Source organism: Lichenostomus cassidix, chromosome 6 (genome assembly GCF_008360975.1).
Source record: "Lichenostomus cassidix isolate B80296 chromosome 6, HeHo_3.0, whole genome shotgun sequence".
Lineage (NCBI taxonomy): Eukaryota > Metazoa > Chordata > Aves > Passeriformes > Meliphagidae > Lichenostomus > Lichenostomus cassidix.
Genome location: NC_139487.1, coordinates 7,029,071 through 7,048,324, shown reverse-complemented (window position 1 = coordinate 7,048,324; position 19,254 = coordinate 7,029,071). Strand labels below are relative to the sequence as shown.

General features: G+C 37.7%; 1 protein-coding gene across 2 annotated transcripts in view; it reads left to right on the top strand.

The window, feature by feature from the left end:
• The window catches only part of ATRNL1 (attractin like 1), a 431,564-nt gene that overhangs the window by 348,558 nt on the left and 63,752 nt on the right, over window positions 1-19,254 (top strand). The gene's annotated exons all lie outside the window — the stretch shown is intronic.

Here is a 19,254-nt window from a genome sequence, read left to right as displayed (position 1 = left end):
TTCAGATATTCCTCACATCCACCTTTTCCCCCCCTTATTTTAAGCATCAGTAGTGCTGTTCTGTTGGCAAAATGGTGTGTGAGTTCATCTCCTTGGTCACTTGTGTAGCTTTGTCTCACCTGAACAGAAGGTCCTATGAAGAGCACTATAAATACATTATATAATTCTAAAGGAGCATTAGAGGGAGAATCCCTAGCTAATCTCGCATGTGAGGATTTCACCTTGTTTTTGTATTTCCCATTTGTGGACATGTTTAGAAGTTTACTTCAATCAGCTCTGAGAGGTCTATCTTCATATGGAAAGGATATGGGAAAAAAACTCTTCTATTAGGCCCTTTTTAATTTTTTTTTTTTGGGGGGTGGAAAGAGTATATAATGAATCTCCCTTTTGACTTCCTTTAAACCTGAACTTCTGTGCTTGACTCTCGGTTAGGAGGTGATGCAAGATGAGACTTACTCATCTTTTGTCTAAAAACATTGAGCCAACCTTTAGTTTATATGAGGACTTTCTTTTTGCCTTTGTTTGTCACAGAAAAGCATAAGGGGTGACACACAGAGTGGATGCTTGTTATTGGGGATTCATTTATCATGAAGACACAACCTAACAAGATCGTGAGGCTGAGCCTGAAAGTCAGAGAATTTGATCAGGAAAGATGATGCACTTTTTGAGAAGCCAAAGTATTTTATTATTGGAATGCATCACTCAGGGAATATGATAGATTTTCCATTAGTGGAAGTCTTTGATCAAAACTGCATATCTTTCTAAAAGAGGAGCTGCCTCAAGAGCAAGCAGCTAAGCCTGATGCAAAAATTATTGAATGAGGGAGGTTTGTCCTTTTCTTTATGCAGGATGAGTCAGATATGAGTACCATAATACCACAAATAGTAGTAGTTATTGTAGAAAAGTAAGATCAGACTTTTTCTACAGAGGTGGCACTTGGAAAAGGTTATTAGAATAGAGCCGAAAGCAGCTGCACCTTGTGCTGGTGGCATCAGAGAATGACAAATGGTAGAGTTAATTTTGGGAAGGGTAAGCTTCTGTCTGTGAGATCTCAGTAATGTCTGGTGAGGCAGATGATGCCTTTGTGTAGGCAGAAGAGTTGGAGAAAAAATTTGCAATAGGTCAGAGCTGTATGTTCACAGGGGTGATGTTACTGTAAATTTTCTTCTTTAATGGCTAGAAATTTACCCAGAAAGTCTTGGGGGCTCTAGGTCCTTTTCAGGCTGAAGGGTTTAACCCTAAGTGTCAGAAGAGGGACACAGCTATCGTGACAATATCTATGTTGTGAGTGTGACACAGTTCCTTACTTGGTGCTGGTGGTCAGAGGTGCAGCAGGAGAGAACTCCTTGTAGACTAGAAATGAGAGCACCAACCTCTGCTGGCAAGCTGAGAGTAAGAGATTTTGCTTCTGGGACTATTTAAAAAATATATATATAAAAATATTTTTTGGTTTTATTTGGTGTGGGGGAGGTTGCTCCCTCATGCCTTGGCCCTGAATTTTCCAAAGTGACACCTGAGGCTTACAACTGTGGCACCCATGCTCCAAAAAAATTGCTAAATTGCCTGGATTTCAACTGGATGTGTTCCCAGGATTCCCACTTATCAGAACTCTGCTATCACATGATGCCCCTTGCAGGATTTAGTCACAGCATCATCACCACTGCTGGATTACAAACACATTGTAGCTATGGACCCTGCATAAGCCTAATGCTGGACAGAGCAACTCCCTTTGGAAATTATGGGGATTTTGGTTTAAATTAGCCAAATTACAGAACTGATCTTGCAAACGGAGATGTCTTATGTATGTTTGTGTGCAATCATAGTCTTCCCATTGTAGCACCTTATTCTTTATAGTTCTTGTTACTGGACATGGCTAATGAGAATCTTTTAGTACTGCAGAGTCTGTCTCATAAATAAGGCAATTTTCAAACTTGTGTTTTCTTACAGGTATGTTCATATAATTTCCAGTTGTTTTCCACAATTTCAGAGATGGTCTAGAGGTGTTTTTCTGCTCTGAGTAGTAATTCTTTTTCATTCCTGGAGGTATGCGATGGTCACTGCTCTCCCAGATTTTACTAATTTTGCCCTTTTTTAAGGAATTTTTCTTCTATGTGTTTGTGTGTCTGACTTGTGCAGAGACAATTAGAACTGGAAAAGTTCTGCAATGTTATTGTGTTTCTGGAATAGAAAGCATTTTCAGGCTTCAGAGATGAAGTTAGTATGTTATAGGCCTTTCCTTTAGTCCTACCCCATGATTCTGACCTCATTTAATGAAGATCTGTGGGTTAATCTTTTAAGCAGTGCTGTTACATACCCCTCATCTCTTTAGCTTCACTTCTACAGCCTCGGTTTTTAGATAAGAGATACCAGAGAAATTACCAGGTTATGACTTAGTTTGTAATAATCTCTTGTCCTCCTATATCGCTTTTTCCTTCCTGGGAAAGTTGGAGCCTGTTTTTACTGTGTGCATTCTTTTATTGTGGAGCTCTGTTACTGTAAATGTGGTGATGACATTTTTAACTTTTATTGTTAAATGTCCAACACTCCTCCTTCTGGTAGGAGCAGCCACCGTGCTTTCATGAGCTGCTATTGATGTGGGAGGAAGGGGAGAGAGCAAAAGGATCCGCAGGGGATAATTTTCCTTTGGGAGTTAGGGAATGATTTTCCTTCATCACATTAACAGGTGTTTTTTGAGAGCCTGAAAGAGGCAATTTGCTCCTGGAGAGTTTCTGCAGGCAAAGCGTGAACAGTGAAAGGCTCTTGACACCAGGACCAGACACGGCAGCTCTGCCACTCTCCTTGTCCCTTTCTTCCATTGTCCCATGTGCTCCTGGCATGTCACAGCCAGCTTTAAAGGCAAAGCCTTTCAGGGTGTGTGAGGCCAGGCTGCAGTTCTTGAATTGGTCTGTAATTCTCCTCCTTTGTGTGTCGAGCTTCGTAACAAGCCACGCTTCCTCCTCGTTATTGAAATGTCACGTTTTGACACTTCTCCTTTGTGTGAACTTTCGTATTCTGTTGCTCTTCAACAATGCTTCAAAAATCTTTGAGGTCCTTTCCAGCCCCTTAACATTCTGTGAGAAGTTCTTAGCTCTGGTAAAATAGGTGTGTGCTTCAGAGCCTCACAGCTGCCTTATTTCCTGCTGCTGCTTCCAAGCAAGAAGGGTAAAATACAGCTTTTAAAGGAGCAGAACTCAGAATTCAATATTGTGATTTCTTTTTTTTTCCCCCCACCAGGTACAGCTAGTATTACCTGGAAGTGTTGCATGGGGCCTCAGAGGGCACTCTGGAGTTAACATGCAAATTTCTGTCCACATAAATTCTATCCCAGCCCTTCTATGGAAGTTTTTACCAAATTCTCAGGAATCACTCTAGCAATTTAAGCATTACCTTTGAATGTTCTGAGGTGGGATGCTAGAGGAAAACCTGGTGTTATTTTATGACTTAGCTTAGTTCTTCCACAGCAGGATTTTTATAGATGTGAATGTCAAAACAAGGTGTGAAGTGCTTTAATGACCATGACTTAGGAGGTGTTTCTTTTCCCCCCTCAAGAAAACCATCTTCAAAATGCATTGTTCAGACTGAGATGCAAAAGCTTTTGTGATCCTTCTTTTTTTCCCCATTTTTTTCCGTCATCCCCTCACCTCCACCTCATCTCCCAAGATTTCATTGCCTTCTCACAAGAATATTTACTTTGTGAAAGTATCCACAAGAAGGGAGGCTAGAAGTGGTAGTCAAGTGATTGGCTTCATTTTGTACCAAGTCATGCACAATTTAGTTTTCAGATAACACAAAAAAACCCCTCAAACAAGCCCAAAATGCAATATAAGTTGTCAAAAAGCTGACACTCTAAATACCAGAAAATATTAACATCTATTGTCAGGAAAAATACAAAGTATGAATCACTCCATCTCTGTGACACATTTCAAAACTGCTACACACAGCACAAACTATAGTGTTTGATGCTATCAGGGATAATAGTACTTGAGAGTTCCTCTCTGAGCACCCAGCATTGCCACTAAAATGGTTCAATTGTCTTGGCTTACACTCTCGAGCTGCAGGGAAAAAAAAGGAAGATTTTCTGAGGTCATCTTTGCTAAAGATGAAAGATGATAAAGAATTATTGTTAATCAGAGGGGGATAGTTTCTTATTTTTTATATTACATTCTTATTGCAAAACAAAAGTTGTATCTACATATAAAAATTTATTTTCTTAGTACCTTGCAGAATATTTCTAATCAGATATGGCCTTTTTACCGGCTCAGTTATGTCCTACACCATCCTGTATTTTAATTCCTTCTGTTGTCAGGTTCTTGATAGGCACATCAGGAATGATTCCTGTGCTCAGCAGCCATGTCAGTCCTAAACAGAGGAGTCAGAAATCTGTCAAGAAAGCCTAAAATATAAAAATCTTGCCTGTCTGAAAAGCTTATGAGGAATTGCCCTCCTTTAGCAAGGCCATCACCTTTGATTTTTCTGGCATTGCCCCTGGCTGGTGGTCTCTGAGCAGAGGGAGAAACAGCTCAGGGAGAAGTGGAGGAGATGAAAATCTTTCTCTAAGTGGCTCTTTGCAGTCAGTGCCTTGTTTCAGCTTCAGTGAGAGAGGATGAGTGCCCAGAATGGTTCCTCCTGTATGTTCTGGAACAGAGCAGTTCTGTTGTGTTTTGGCAATGCTGAAGGAAAAAAACATACTAGTTGTAAAGACTTGCGTGGGGAAACCACTGTTACTTTTAGAGAGCAATATTCAAAAGGGAAATAAGCACAAGACTGGAAGGTTTTAGATTATATAGGATGGTGGTTGGGAGGAGATTTGTTTTGTTTTCTTGAACTTGAACTGTCAGGCTTGGTGCTGTGACCACTTGTCTGGGATTTAACGCATTAAAAAAAAATCCTCATTTTGGTGGGTGTTTGGTGGGTTTTTTTCTATATGGTGTTTATGGTTCTTTTATTTTTAGGGTATTTTTGGTGGGCTTTTTGTGTTTTGGGCTTTTTTTAAAGGGGGGATATGTTGTTTGGCTTTTTTTGTTAAAGGAAAAAATCACAATTCATTTTACCTCCAGGGAAATTCAGACGTAGTAGTAGGGAAATCACTGTGACATTAATCATGTATTTATTCTATTTTTTTTATTCATATGTAAGAAGGAAATGTAATTTCTGCTTATAGTGCTGACTTTTACCCTAACTGCAGGTGTACAGTTTTTAGAGTTCCTGCCGCTGTAATGGAAAGTTAGACAGAAGAATCTGTGGGAAGGCTGATAGCAAAATCCCTGTGGTTACTGAATATTGAAATGGAGCAGGTAGGAAGAGGGAGAAGAGGGTATAGAACATCATAAGGCCTGTTATATTATCCTAGCTGAAAACAAATTAATTGCAAACCAGAAGAGAGTGCATAGATCCTTACCTAGATTTCCTGGCATACAGAATGCATCTTGGAGGATGAAAAGGTCATTGTAAAAGCACTTTCAAAACAGAAAGGCAAGTTTTCTGTGTCTGTGATGTTAACTGCAGTATTAAAACACACAAACAAAAAAGTGGTTTTTTAATTATGTTCTGTTTAGGTTGTTTTCATTACTACAATGTCCCAATTGCCTCCAGCGGTTCATTAAGGAATGCAAATAGTGTGCAACTTGTAGTTTGTTCTTTTGACCCTGTGCTTATAAAGCATCTGAAAAAGGGTGGCAAGGAGTGATTCTGTTCAGTTTTGCATTTTCACCAGCAGGATTTTGTCCCTTTTATCCAGTCCCCAGTGCCTGTACAGAATTCTAGGAGTCAGGGGACCTCCAAGTGCCATTAGAGACAGAATTACAAAGAGCCCAGCTGAGTGTGCAATTACTACAAAGCCTTTTTTCTTAAACCAGTTAACTTGAAGACGTTTGGTGTGGATATAATTAAAGTAGAATGGGAGGCAATACAATTATTTTTTTTCTGGTTTTAGAAAGAGAAGTCTGATGAGAGATTACTTTTGTCCAGTAAGATCTACTTTCGTTCTTTTCCTAGTGAAAGAGCAGAGGATGGTGCTGCAATTAAATCCAAAGACATTAAAAGAGCAAATCCCACTTTTTTTTAAGGAGGGAAAAAACATATTGGATATGATTATGCAATACAGTGGAATAACTTCCCAAGACAATTAATGTAAGTACTGCTGTTGGAGAGAGGTGAATGATGTAGGTTGAAAATTATGGTTAGAAATATGCAATCTAGAGCAAGGCAGTGCTGAAAGAACATTAAAGTGGCCTGTCAATGTGGTCTGATTTCTGCCATGACTTTATGTTATTTTTAAAACTTCTTTTTGGCAGAAAGTAGGATTGTGCAAAGTGATGATGATATAAGCAGCGTGTTGGATGATATAGCCTGAAAATGAATACACTAAGAAATCTTCAAATCAAATGCAGTTGTGTCCAGGAGGAAACAATTTGCATTGGAAGTGTTCTGTAGCTTGCTGCACAGGCTTGGCAACCCACACTCCCTCTGCTCTGTGTTATCTCATTAGCATTATTATTTGGGAGCCAGAGTCAAACACTTACATTGGGTAATAGTTAGGACTATTTGACACAATGTCAGTAAAATGCATTTTTTTTTAATGTAATTAGAATTTTGACAGGAAAGAGAGGAAGAGGCAGAAAATGAGAAATTAGTTATTTCCTGTACCTCTGTCATTGCACACATTAAGCTTCACTGGTGCATTTTGCATGATCTCATGGCAGCCCCTTCACAGCAGCCTGATCACTGTCAGATTCACAGACAGGATGAGCAAAACAAGGGATGATGAGTTAGAAATGTTGCTGGTTAAAATGTACACCTTTTACATTTTCTAAATCACAAGAGGTCTGAGGCAGAATACTGTAATTTTGATCTTGCTGGGGATCTGGGTTTGTGAAGATAGAAATTTAGAATAAAACTTTCCTAAATTTTCAGGTACAAATTTCCACTCTTTAGCCTGGACCCTTTAGAATGACAGTGAAACTTTATTATCAAAGGGAAGTCAGTGGAAGTAAATTCTTGTAAGCATTTAGGTTCATAATAAAATAAAGTTTGTGTTGTCTTGGTTTTTTCTTTCCTCTCTGAGAAAAGTAAGAGGTCATTTGCTCCTTAAAAAGAAAGATTCATCTTGAAGTCTTTAATATGGAGCTCAGATTTCAGAGGTCATTGATCTCTGCATACAGGCAGACATCTGCTACCAGACCTCCATCTGGGACAGATAGTGGTGAGGCTAATGTCACTAGGATAAAAAATAATAGAAAAAAACCCCTAGTTTTTCCTGTGTCATCTTGGAAGGAGCCATTTGTTAAGAACTGGTGTGTCTGTTTATAATAATCAAATAATAAATGTTTTCAGCTAAGTACATTTATTCAACTCTACTCACATCTCTATGTAAATCTTCTTGTTTGGTATTAAAAAGTCAAATAAATGTATTAATTTTTTTCACTTGCTGGTCTTTCATATCTTTGTCTTTCCATAATTTGATGAACTGTTAGGCTCAATCTGGATTGTTATACAATTGCAATTCCAAGTGAAATCAGAGTTCCCAAGGGACAAGTGTAAGTGAGGGGTAAGAAGAGTCCTTACCTTGACATGTTTATTTTGTAGTTGGACAGAAGTGGGCAAGGAAATGGAAACACACAGAGGTGATGTTCCTTAACGAGGGTCACAGAGCAATTAAGTGGCAAAACAGAGATTTTTTTTTTTTTTTTCCCCATGAGATGATCCCATCAGGTGAGGTTGAACTCGGCAGTCTGGGATCTCTCCCTCTGCTTTAGGCAGAGATCTGATAAAACAAAATAAGCTTGCTCAGAGCAAAACTCTGACTCAGATTAAGTAAATAATAGCGAATTCCCTTTCTTGGTTTCTCTGTTCCTGCATTTTTCTTTTTCTTTGTAAGAATCAAAAATTGCTTCCATATATAAAATTGCTCCAATCATATTTAAAGCCCAAAGTGATTATGATAGGTCACTTCTAATTCTTGGCTGGCACCTCCTGAGATTTGAAGTAATTAGTAATAGCCCTATGATACCACTGCCACCTTATTTTTCATCTAAGATCACCGAAATTGGTATAAAAGCCTACCCTGTTCTTTCATCCCAAGCTCTTGGAAAAGGTTATAGACCAAATTACAAGTAATATTATAACCCACTTCTTTGTGTGGTCCTTCCCCAAGTTTGAAACACGGACAGAACAATATCCACTTAATTCGTTAATTTCATTGGAAGTTAAACCTGAATTTTGATAGCAAGTGCTTTGGTCAATATTGCATCTTGCTAATGATCTCTGTGTTCAAGTGTGTGTTTTGTTCTTCGGGCTAATGCTGCAATCAATATGTGTGAACTTGTCCATTATCTATTTGCACTGTATTACTCAAACTTAAATGCTGGGTTCTCTCCGATAATCTAAACACAACTCAGTAACCCTGCAATGTTCAGTAATCTCCTTTTCCTAACTCTTGTCACTCTCTTTAAATCAGACAGTCTGATTCACCCTCTTCCTCTGACATTTCAAATCCCTGGCAGCACGCTATGTTTAGACAGTGTCATGGCATTTTCTGCAGATGACGATAAAAACGTGTGGGTTTTTTGGTGTCTCATGTTAACAGATGTGTGTGGCTAGATAGTAATCAGGTTAATTAGAATGAAGGGAAATAAATCTCAGCTTGAAAGGATCGTATTCCACTGGAGCTGCTGTTGTGGCAGATAGAGCAGGTGAAGCTTGGGTTGAGAAGTCCCTGTGAACGTGGGTTGTGCCGACCCAAAGCACAGCATTTCATCTCCCAGCTGACAGCAGCCCAGGCTTCAACCTACAAAACCAAGCTGCTTTTCTGGTTAGTCATAGCTCTTCATACACTGGGGGGAAAAAAAAACCATGCAGTGACTGAAGTGAGTCAATACAGAAAGTTTTGTTTGGAATTGCCCCTTCATGTATTGATTTCTCTGAACATATTGATCTGGTGGCTCTAAATCCATCAAACCTTAATAAAGTAGAGATGCGACTAATCAGGCGATGAGCACAGATTTCTCCTACTTAAGAAAGTAATGCAATATTCTAATGCACTCTTCCCTGAATTCTCACACCCTATTCTCCCAAAATAATGTTTTTTTCAAAAATGAGGGGAAAATGTTCAATAGGTGTTACATTTCTTTCCAAAGACCAGCTAAAAATTGCCCTTACCAGAATCACTTGTTAAAAGATTAAGCCTATACTGATGAGAAAGACTTGGGGGGAAAAAAATCAATTTTATTTTTTCTGTGCTCTTACAAGATTTACCAGTAAAATTTATGCGGTTGACAATATGAATGGTATGAAATACATAGGGAAAGGAATAAAATTAAGAAATGTACACATTGTGAAAAAATGTAGAAGTATCTAAAATGAGCAGGGTTGGATGTTTGATGAAACATCAAGCATATGGTGACAAGATTTCTGCCACTGGTTATTGTATAAAACAGGGAACTGCAGAGAAGCATCTGTCACCACAGTTTTCAAACAGAGGGGCTGTGAATATCTTTTGATGATCCTGTATTAGAGCTGCACTCTCAGAAGGGTCACACTGGGAGTCCCAAAAGTACTCCATGGAACTTTCTGCATAGATTTCGCTTCTCACACCAAGAATCATGCATTTTAAGTAAGTGGACTCTCCTCTGGGCGTGGAGGTTATGGAACAATTCTGTGGAATTGTTCTAAGATGAAAAAAAAAAAAAAAAAATTATCTGTATTCACAAGACTTTGCTGTGAGAGAAACAGTAGCTAATGCATGCTCAAGTCAATGGCAACTTACTTTTACAGCTGTTGCCAAAGGTATTTATGTGTGTGAGTGTGGATGGTGTAGGAAAATATATATTGTGACTGAAAGTGGCCATCTACTGCACCACTGTTATCAAGGGATCTGAAAGTCTCTGATTTTTCTTACAAAGCTCCATCTTTTTGCCTGTTCATTATGTGTCTAAGTGTTACTCATTCTTTTTTTGGTTTTTTTTCAATTTGGTGCTTTCAGTTAGAAAGTGAAGCAAATTAGCAGGTATTTGCACCATAGGAAGAACAAAGCATCTGCACAGCTCTATGGAAACCCCTCAAAAAAATTACTGAAACTTCCTAGCATCGCACTAACATAAGTACACCATCCAACAGACATAACTGACAGCTCTATAATTTTACTTTCCAGCATAATGTTCTTAGTACCTCATAAAAATTCAAAATGAATTCTTGCTAACAAATCCACAATGCTATATGTAGTTATAGTCTCCTCAATTGACAGTGAGAATTTCCTTTCAAGGAGGATTTAAAAGAGGATGGAAAGAGGGTCAAATAACATTTAGTCTTGATAAATGTCACCCAAAAAATGGAAAAATTGTCATAAATGGGATGGATACATTTCAAGCCTTACTTTGAAACTCTATTTGTTGTTTCAAGATCAGTGATGTGAAAGTCACTGAAAATGTGTTGGGGAGTGATTCTTCTTCTGATAGAAGTGTATTAAAACCCACTAATATTTCATAAGGGTGGCATAAGGGGGAAATAATTGACTGTATCTTGTCATATGGGAATACCTTATAATCTAACCAGAAATCAAACATAATCATATTAATCTACAGGAGATGTTTATAAGCTGTCAGAAATTAAGTCATAGGAGAATAATACTACTTCATAAATCTGTAAATGAGATCAGTTAAAGTGCTGAGATTTTTGTAAGTGCACATGGGGTGTTCTGTGCTCTTTCTTGGCTCACACACTTTTTTAATCCCCCTTTTAGGATTTTTCTTCTCTGGTTGAATGTTTAGAAGGAGTAATATATAAAATGTAGAATTTATGAGAGCTTCTGACATTTATGGAATTTTTGATTAACACTTTTATTAGTCTTGTCTGAAAAAATAATTCATTATTCCAGCTTTTCTTTGTAGTTCTCTAAAAAGCTGCCATGATCATCAAATAGATCAGGGCATGCAATAAAAGCCATACAGCCAGTAGTAGAACATACTGTCATATAACCATTAAGACTGTTCTAAGAGCCAAAATGTTGGAACTAAAAGTATTTTTAATGACTTCAAATTGCTTGAAGTGCTTTCTCAGAGCTGAAGGGTGCTGATTTATTTATCTAGTGTACTTACCTAAATTAATTTGGATAGAACTACTTTGGGTTTAATCCTCTTACAAGCGAAATTTATGGTAATATTTTTTGATGGCAGATTATACAATGTCTGAAGGAAGGAGTTAAATAGTACTGGGCTGAATATTGTCATTAAATAAGAAAATGTGAACAAACTGTCCAAAATAGCGTTAAGCAGTGCATCTTACCTGGATTACAGTAATAATTTTCAGAAGTGAACTTGCAGGGAATGCAAAATGTCAGTACTATCTTCTCTCAATCTACTTTTAATTAGTCTTTTAGCACAGCAACAGTCAGTAACTCAAGTACATAAGCAGCTGTTTCAAGTAATTGTGTATCATATCCAGGTGAATTAATTTATTGTTATAACTTCCTATTTTCTTTAGCACACTTACTGAGAGGAAGATCTCATGATCTCAGGAACCTCACAGAAAGTAATCTCTTTTCATTTCTCCATTTTTTGTTCTACCATGTCCCAGGCCAATAAAACCTTCCAGTTCTTGTGTCACTCATAACTGAAGGTTACTATGGGCAGGCTGTGCCTAATTTATTTCCCCACTTAAATGTGTCAGCATTATGCAATCTCTGCCAAAACAGCAGTACCTGGGAACCTGGTTTTAACTGCAGGAAAGTGAGCAATGCTGTGGAGCTCTGAGGCTCTGGTGCTTTTCCCTAGCTGTGAGCAAGTTGTGAGAGGAGTTACTTTCCTGGTTTTCTTCATTGGTAAAGTTGAGTGGTTTTTCAGATCAAGGAGGATAAAGAGCTGATATATTAAAAAGCCTCTCCCTGGCAGGGAAGCAGTGGTCATTTTTCCTGCAACAGACCTAGTCTTCCTGAGAAAATGGAGACAAGATGCTGAAGAGGTTGGAGATATATATCCTGCTTACATAAAATCTAACTCACCAGCCTGTTAATCACATACTCTGTAGGAAAAGAAGGATTTCCCAGAAAAGCCATATCTTGTATTAAACTAACTAATGTATTTGTGAAATAAAAAAGCCAGGCCAGCTTTCAAGGAAACAAGACCTCTCAAAGTCTGAAAAAAGGAATTACAATCTTCTGGTTAAATGCAGGTTGTAAACAAGTTTGATTAGTATAAGAACATAAATGGTCAGTTTTAGTGAAATTAGCTCCTATGGGCAAAGATGCAGCCTAGGTAAGGAATGTGCAGTTTGATGTTCTTGGCTGGTCAGCAGCACCACTGGCTCTCAATATTTTCAGTCCTCTGCATCAGGCTCTGTCATTTACACCTTTCACCTTTCACTTCTACCTGTGCCCCCAAACCACTTCAACAATAACTCTGTGAAATGGATGAAGGAGCTATCGTACTCTAAAAAACACCTCAATTTGCTTTTTGCCTTTTTTTTTTTTTTTCTGGGTTCTTTTTAAGGCAAATCATTGCAGCAGTGCAGCTTTCAGGGTACGACTGCATGAATAGTTGTGCTGGGAAATCAGCAGGGCAATGTGCTGTGATGCAGAGATGACAAAGGGAGCAGCAATCCTCAGCCCAACAGCTGAGCAGCACAGGGAATTTTAAAGGAGATGGTGTGCTCTAAAGCTGATATCTTTACTCTGTTTTCTTCCACATGAAATAATTTACAGTAAATTTTACACTTAAAATACCACCAGCAGACATGGGGTGGCAGAGCACATGCTGCAGAGAGGGATGTGTCCCTTGGCCTTCAAGCTGGAATTCAACACTGTCATTAAAACAGATTTTCAAAAGTTTCTGAAGGCCTTTGGGGCCAAATATGTTTGGCAGGGAAGAAGAGGACTGGAGCTCAGGTGCAATAGAGCAAAAGTGTCTGTTAGGAATGAAAAAAATTGAAGTTAATTTGGGTTAATGGCCTTTCTTCCATACTATTTGAAATACTCAGTGTATCTGCTGCTCAGTATAAGAGCTTTTCCATGGAAGAAAAGAAGCTAAAAGGCAATATGAATTAGGGGAAGCTTTACTAATGCACCACATGATTGTTTGCATCCACTTGAGGAGAAAAGTCCCAATTGTCCTAATATATGGAAAGCAACAGCAAATCTGGAAAGCATTCCTTCAGCACTCATCCCTTTTCAGAAACTCACTCATATGAGGTGAAGGCAAGTTGATGGAATAGATTTTAAACCTCTACAAGAAAACTTGTTAATAATGTGGTTCTATTTGTTGCTTTGGGTTTATATTCAGTGATTTAGAGGTTGTTGGCGTTTTTGGGTTTTGTGGTTTGTTTTTTTTTATTTAAGGCAGTAGTTAACAAAACTGGGGTGCTGGCTAACCCTAACCTTTGTTAGCCTTTATTGTTATTAATGATCTTTAATTCTCTTTTTTTCCCTGTTGCTGTAAGCCCTGCTCTGGTGTGATTCATTTAGTGTGGTGTGTGTGGCTGCCTGGAAGGGTGGCTAAAGCTATCATAAAATCCTGTCTTTTATGGCTTTTCTCTTTCCTTGGCATTGGTTTTCAGGTAGAGGCTCCCATCCATTCATTTGCCTGAGGGAAGAGGGGACTCAGTTCCTTCATAGGATACAAACTGATACGTTTTCAAGTATTCTCTGTAATGTACATATTCACAGATGAAATTCATCAATATTTCTTACTTCCTCCTGCATTTATAACATCAGTTGTTTCCAACCTTTAAAATTGCCATGAGCTTTTTATATTATTTAATTCCATTCAGAATTTAAAAGATATTTGACATAGCTGTTGAACCCATTATTGTCCTCATTTCCCAAAAAAAAAATCACTTTAATAATAACCTGTTCACTTTTAAGAAAAGGTTCACTTTAAAGGAATAGACTTGTTATAACCTAAGTTTATGTGCATTTTTCCCAGCATGTTGCCTACTGACTTAACATTCAATACCAGCTGCAACTATAATTATCCTGTAAGATCTTCAGATATCAGGAACACTTAAAAGTTTCTCACCCTGGTAAATTTTTAGGCTTTACTAACTACTGTACATTGTCAATGAAATCAGTAATGCACTTTCTTGTTTTATTAATTGCAGGGAAATAATCTGCACATAGGAGAAAAGGAGAATTACACAGCTAGTGGCTCTTATACAACAGAACTTTGGTCGTTCACTCCTTCAAAAGAAATGGTCAAGAGCTGTTTGATTAATTTTTTTTTCCCTGAGATTTTTTGTGAAAAATTTCTTAAAGGAAAGATAGTTGTTAATGCATAAATTTTGTAGAATGCCTGACGAAGTTGAAACTTCATTTCAAAAAGCACTAGGCTTTGTTTAACTCTGTATCTTTAGTATCCAGAGTTACTGAACCAGACTTTACTTAATTAATAACTATAGGATGTGAGGCAGTTCCAGTGCTGCTTTTTCTATTAACTTGCAATTTCCTCTAGGAAATGAATAAACTGGGGGGTGTGGGGGAGGGGGAAGGCATGGCTGCTGAGAATAAATGTGGCACCACCATGCATTGCCAAACTCATCTGAACGAGTTAAAAACCATGGCTTATAAATTGGGAAAGTTCCATTCTGTAGCTCGTGGAGCACGTTATGTAGGAAGAACAAAAGCAGATTTTTTAAAGATGAATAAGGACTGAGATGAGGGAAGCCAAGAGATCATTTGTAAATGTTCATTAAAAGAAGTACTCCCATGTTAAAATTCACTTGGTAGTTTATCACTATCAAAGCCACATGTACATAGAACGTCAAAGCATATTTCAAATATAATTCCCTTTTTTTTTCAATGCAAACTCTATTGTTTTCACTGAATTTGCATTTTGCCACTGAAAACAGCATCTGAAATGCTCCAGCTGATAACAATTTTGTAAGACTTGGGCTAGACAAGAGTTACCTTTGTTTGGAACTGAAACACTACCAGGGAAGTGTGAACTGCTGAAGCCTGTGGCTATTTCCTGAAAGCTGTGCTAGAACCACAGGGACTGAACCTTTCCAAACACTTTCCACATGGCTGAAGAAGGACAATACTAATACTTGGAGCTATTTAATGAATAACTTAGTCATAGTTTTACCCATTAAATTCAGGATAGTGATATTTTCAGTCTGTGTTTTAAATGCTCTAATTTCAGGAGGCTATAATTTATTTATAGGGAGGTTTTGTAGTTAAGTCATTCGATTAATTGTAGGGACTCTTGACTGAAATATCTTGTTTTCAATTGTTATCCATTAAGAGTATCAGTGAAGCAGCTATGTTATGTATTTTAACACCTCAAACACTGTAAAATTTTCTGTTTTTTTCAAATTAAATATTGCAGGACATATGTTTCTTCCTAATGTTGGTAATTTTTGGTATATTTTGATAGTAAAGAACCTTACCTCTGTCCCTATATAAACACCTATTGAATATGTACAGTGAGCTTTCCACAAGTACCATTTATTGTCTGTTTTTATAGTGCACATTCAGTAAACATGATTGTTGAAACCGAAGGAATTACAGTTAGGCAGCTATCAGAAATAAAATTTAGGACTATACTAATCTCACATTTGCTGCAGTAGTTAATTAAATGGTAGTCCAGTTCTGGTCTGAAAACCCCTGCCTACATAAATAGAGTTTTTATTCTCTACATGTAAACATAGGGCAGTAAGAATCTTCTGTGGTGTAAACCACAGAGTGAATCTCAGTGTAGTTTGTGATTTAACATTTGCTCATTGAGGAATCCTCCCTGCTCCCCATTTTTTGTTGTTAGACACATGGGCAGTGCCTGTTTTATATTCTCTAACATCATAGCTTCATCAGTATGTGGATAACACTTTAAAGCATTTATATCTTGTTTAATTTAAGCTGTGTATAAGTATCTAGTCATGTACCTGAAATTATTCCTTGTTCTTGATTAACATGTGCTCGTGAGTTCATCTGAGTGTGTCTTGTTATTAAGCTTCTTTATTAAACTCACCTTTTAATTTCCTGAGTTAATTAAAGATTTCTGTTATTTTTACAATCTCCCTGCTTGTGTGATGGCGAGTGTAGTATGTTTTACTCATTTGGTTTCTTGTAATTTATCACGCTGTCAGTGGAGTTGTTGAACTTTTACTTTGTGTTTAGGTATCAGTAATGAGCGACTGAAACAAATGATGTTATAATAGCTAACATATATTTGTAAATGGTATTAAAGTGCTATCTTTATTTCATGCTGAACATAGGAATGGAAAGAAAAGTGATGTTCCATCATTTGGAATACAGCATAATAGTGTTGGTTTAAATTTAATTTTCCTTGGTTCTAAAGAGCTAACTTTATTTTTTTTACATCTGTTGCTCCTGTAACAGATAATTACATCTATTTTCTTTTACATCCTTTTTCTGTGTTCTGCTTTTGTTACGGACTAATGGAAAAGCACCCCTTCCTCCCAGATTTTTGGGCCATGCAGCTTCTGAAAATTTTGCATATTTGGAATTTTTAGAGAAATCATAGTAACCAAAAATAGACAAAAAAATCATATAATCTTTTAGCCTTAATTTTTCAAAATTAAAAAAATTCAAGCATGTAAAAATCTTTCCCAATCATTATGTGCTGCAGAGATGTGATGGTGAAGCCATTGGATGCCTGTGCATGCTGGAAGTTATAGAACCTTGGTGCCAAAAAGAAACCAAACTAGAAATATGTGCTGTATGAAATCCTTCTTATTTATCAAATGCAAACCAGACAGGATAAATGGTCCCTGCTAGATGAAATTATAAACTCTGAGAATTTTAGAGTTTTCTATTTTTTAGCCCAATCCTGAGCCATGTGCTCTGGGATGACCCTGCTTGAGCAGCACCCCACTGTGCTCCCCTCCATCCTGGCCCATTCTGTGACTATGCAGTTGAATTAACAGAAACTGGCTTTAGATTCAAAGATTTTAAGAAAACCTTTTCTAAGAGGAAGAATGTCATTTTTCTAAATTACTTCTTTTTCCTAAATGTATAATGTATTTAGAGTGGGTAATTTTGTGATGTCAGTTAGCTCTGTGCTTTCTTCAGCAGGACTTGCACAAAGTGTGACATTCAGGAATAATGTGGCCTTCCTGAAGTGATATTCATTGAATGTTTTCATCTTTTCTATGTGTGTGAGCAAGAGTTTGGGAGGACTGCATTACTCACAAATGAGCAATATGTGAGTTATAGATCACACCAAACAATCATCAATAAAAGCTCTGTGGATTGCATTGACATACATTATGCATATGCTACATCTTTCACAGCAGAAGAAAAATGGAAATTAGAGACTGTGGTATGGCTTTACTTCTTGTATTCTTAGATTATAAAGCTAATTCCTTCCTTTGTATCAGCCTGAATACAAGGACCTGAAGCAGATGTTGTGTATCTTAGTGAAATGCTGTGAATCTCCCCGTGTAGGTTATGTAACCTTTTAATTTCCAGCTCCTAGGGCCATTAGCTAGCAGACCCAAAAGTGCTCACTGGTGCTAAGAGAAATATCAAGTGTATATATCATGAGCTTTTAGATAAGTTCCAGCTCTTGAGAGCTGCAAAGTGCCTTGACATTTAGAGCTGGGAAAAAACCATTACCAAACATGTTTAGATATTTTTAAAATCAGTCTATGTCTCCCAAAGAGGGTTTTTTTTTTGTCCTCTAAGTATGGAAGAGGTGAACAGAGGTGCAATGGATTACATCTGACATAACAGCTGTGATGATGGGCTGTGTGGGATACGGGAGAGTGTTAATTTAATCATCTGCATCTACGTGGTAATGGGAAGGAGAGATGTGATAGATGCAATATTGAACAGCTCTGGTAACATGTTTTTAGATGATTTGACGAGTTTAGTTTCAGAAGAATCTGGAAAATTGCAAAGACAAGATGCCTCGTGTTACACAATCTGTTGCAATCAATATGAAATGGATGTGCTACAACAAATGTGGATCTTGAGGGAGGGCACTGAGTCAGAGAAACATAGAACTGCAGAAGAAGGTTGGATCTCTGATTTGTAGCTCTGCTTTCTCCCTTCATAGATTTTTCTTTTCAACCTTTGGTGATTAGCAAGTTCGTTTTATGTCTTTATTTTCTTTTCAAGTCCTAATGACCCTTCTCAGCTCCTAAAAACTGTATAATAGGGACCTAGCTAATTTTATAGAAACGCTGTCCAGAAAACAGTTCTATCAATTGGAGAATTAAAAACAAAATAAAGTCTTTTGAGCATGAGAGTCACAGTGATCTCTTGCTGAAATATTGGTGGAAAGCATAAAACAGTACCACTGAAATACTAGTACTAAATCAAAATGAGAATTTGCTTCTAAAGTCATATATTCCAAGTTATGTGGATTCTGTCTTGCTTCCTGCTCAGGTGACATGCTATGGAAAAGCAGTGATTTCCATGTGTTTTGTGCAGATGCTCCAGTATTGTTGATCATCACACAAAATCTTTTTAGGTGTGGATTAACAGGAATGTGGGTAATACCTGTAATTTACAGCAAGGTACTGAAGAGAAGAGGGAAGGATGAGAAATAGATATGATGGCAGGACTGGAAGTGCCTCAGAGTAGCTGTAATCCCTTCCATGTGATTGAGTGGCACCCTTGATGGGCTTCTGTGTGGTAAAAATGAATAATGCCTCCTGACACTCGTCAGTGAGTTATCTGCTTGTAAGAACAGAGAAGATGGTTTCCTTTTGTGCTAGAAATTGCTCCTAAGCATGGCCAATAACAGTGTCTGTCTCTGTCATGGCTGTGAGCAGCCATAAGGAAACAGCTACAGGGTGTGCATCAAGTCTTTGTGAGCACATGTGGTCCATAACAGCATGCTGGGAATGGCATAAATATAAATATAGAGTGCTTTAAGTAGATAATGCCATATATATTAGAGGGAAAATGATACCCTTATTGCACTGGCACATGGAATATCTAAGCTGCCTAGGAGGTTGTGAGAGACCAGATTTATTGGGGAGGTTAGTTACCCTTCCTGAAGGTGCTGAGAAACTCCTGTGGTCAGTGCAGAGTGTACAAAGTGCTACAGTGGAAAATCAGAGAGATGTGAGCTTTGAAAACAATCTTAAAGGAGACTGACTAATACACTTATTGATTAAAAAAATCAAAAATATCAAAGAATTTTCTAGTGGCTGGCCATTGGTGCTCTGGAAGACCAGGATCTTGGCAAATGTGCAGAATAATGTGCCTTCCTTTGGAGGGGGAAAATCTATTTTTTGTCTGAGGAAGTAATTTTAAAGACTGGCTCTCATGACTTTTGTCATAGGAAATGTATGGTCTTC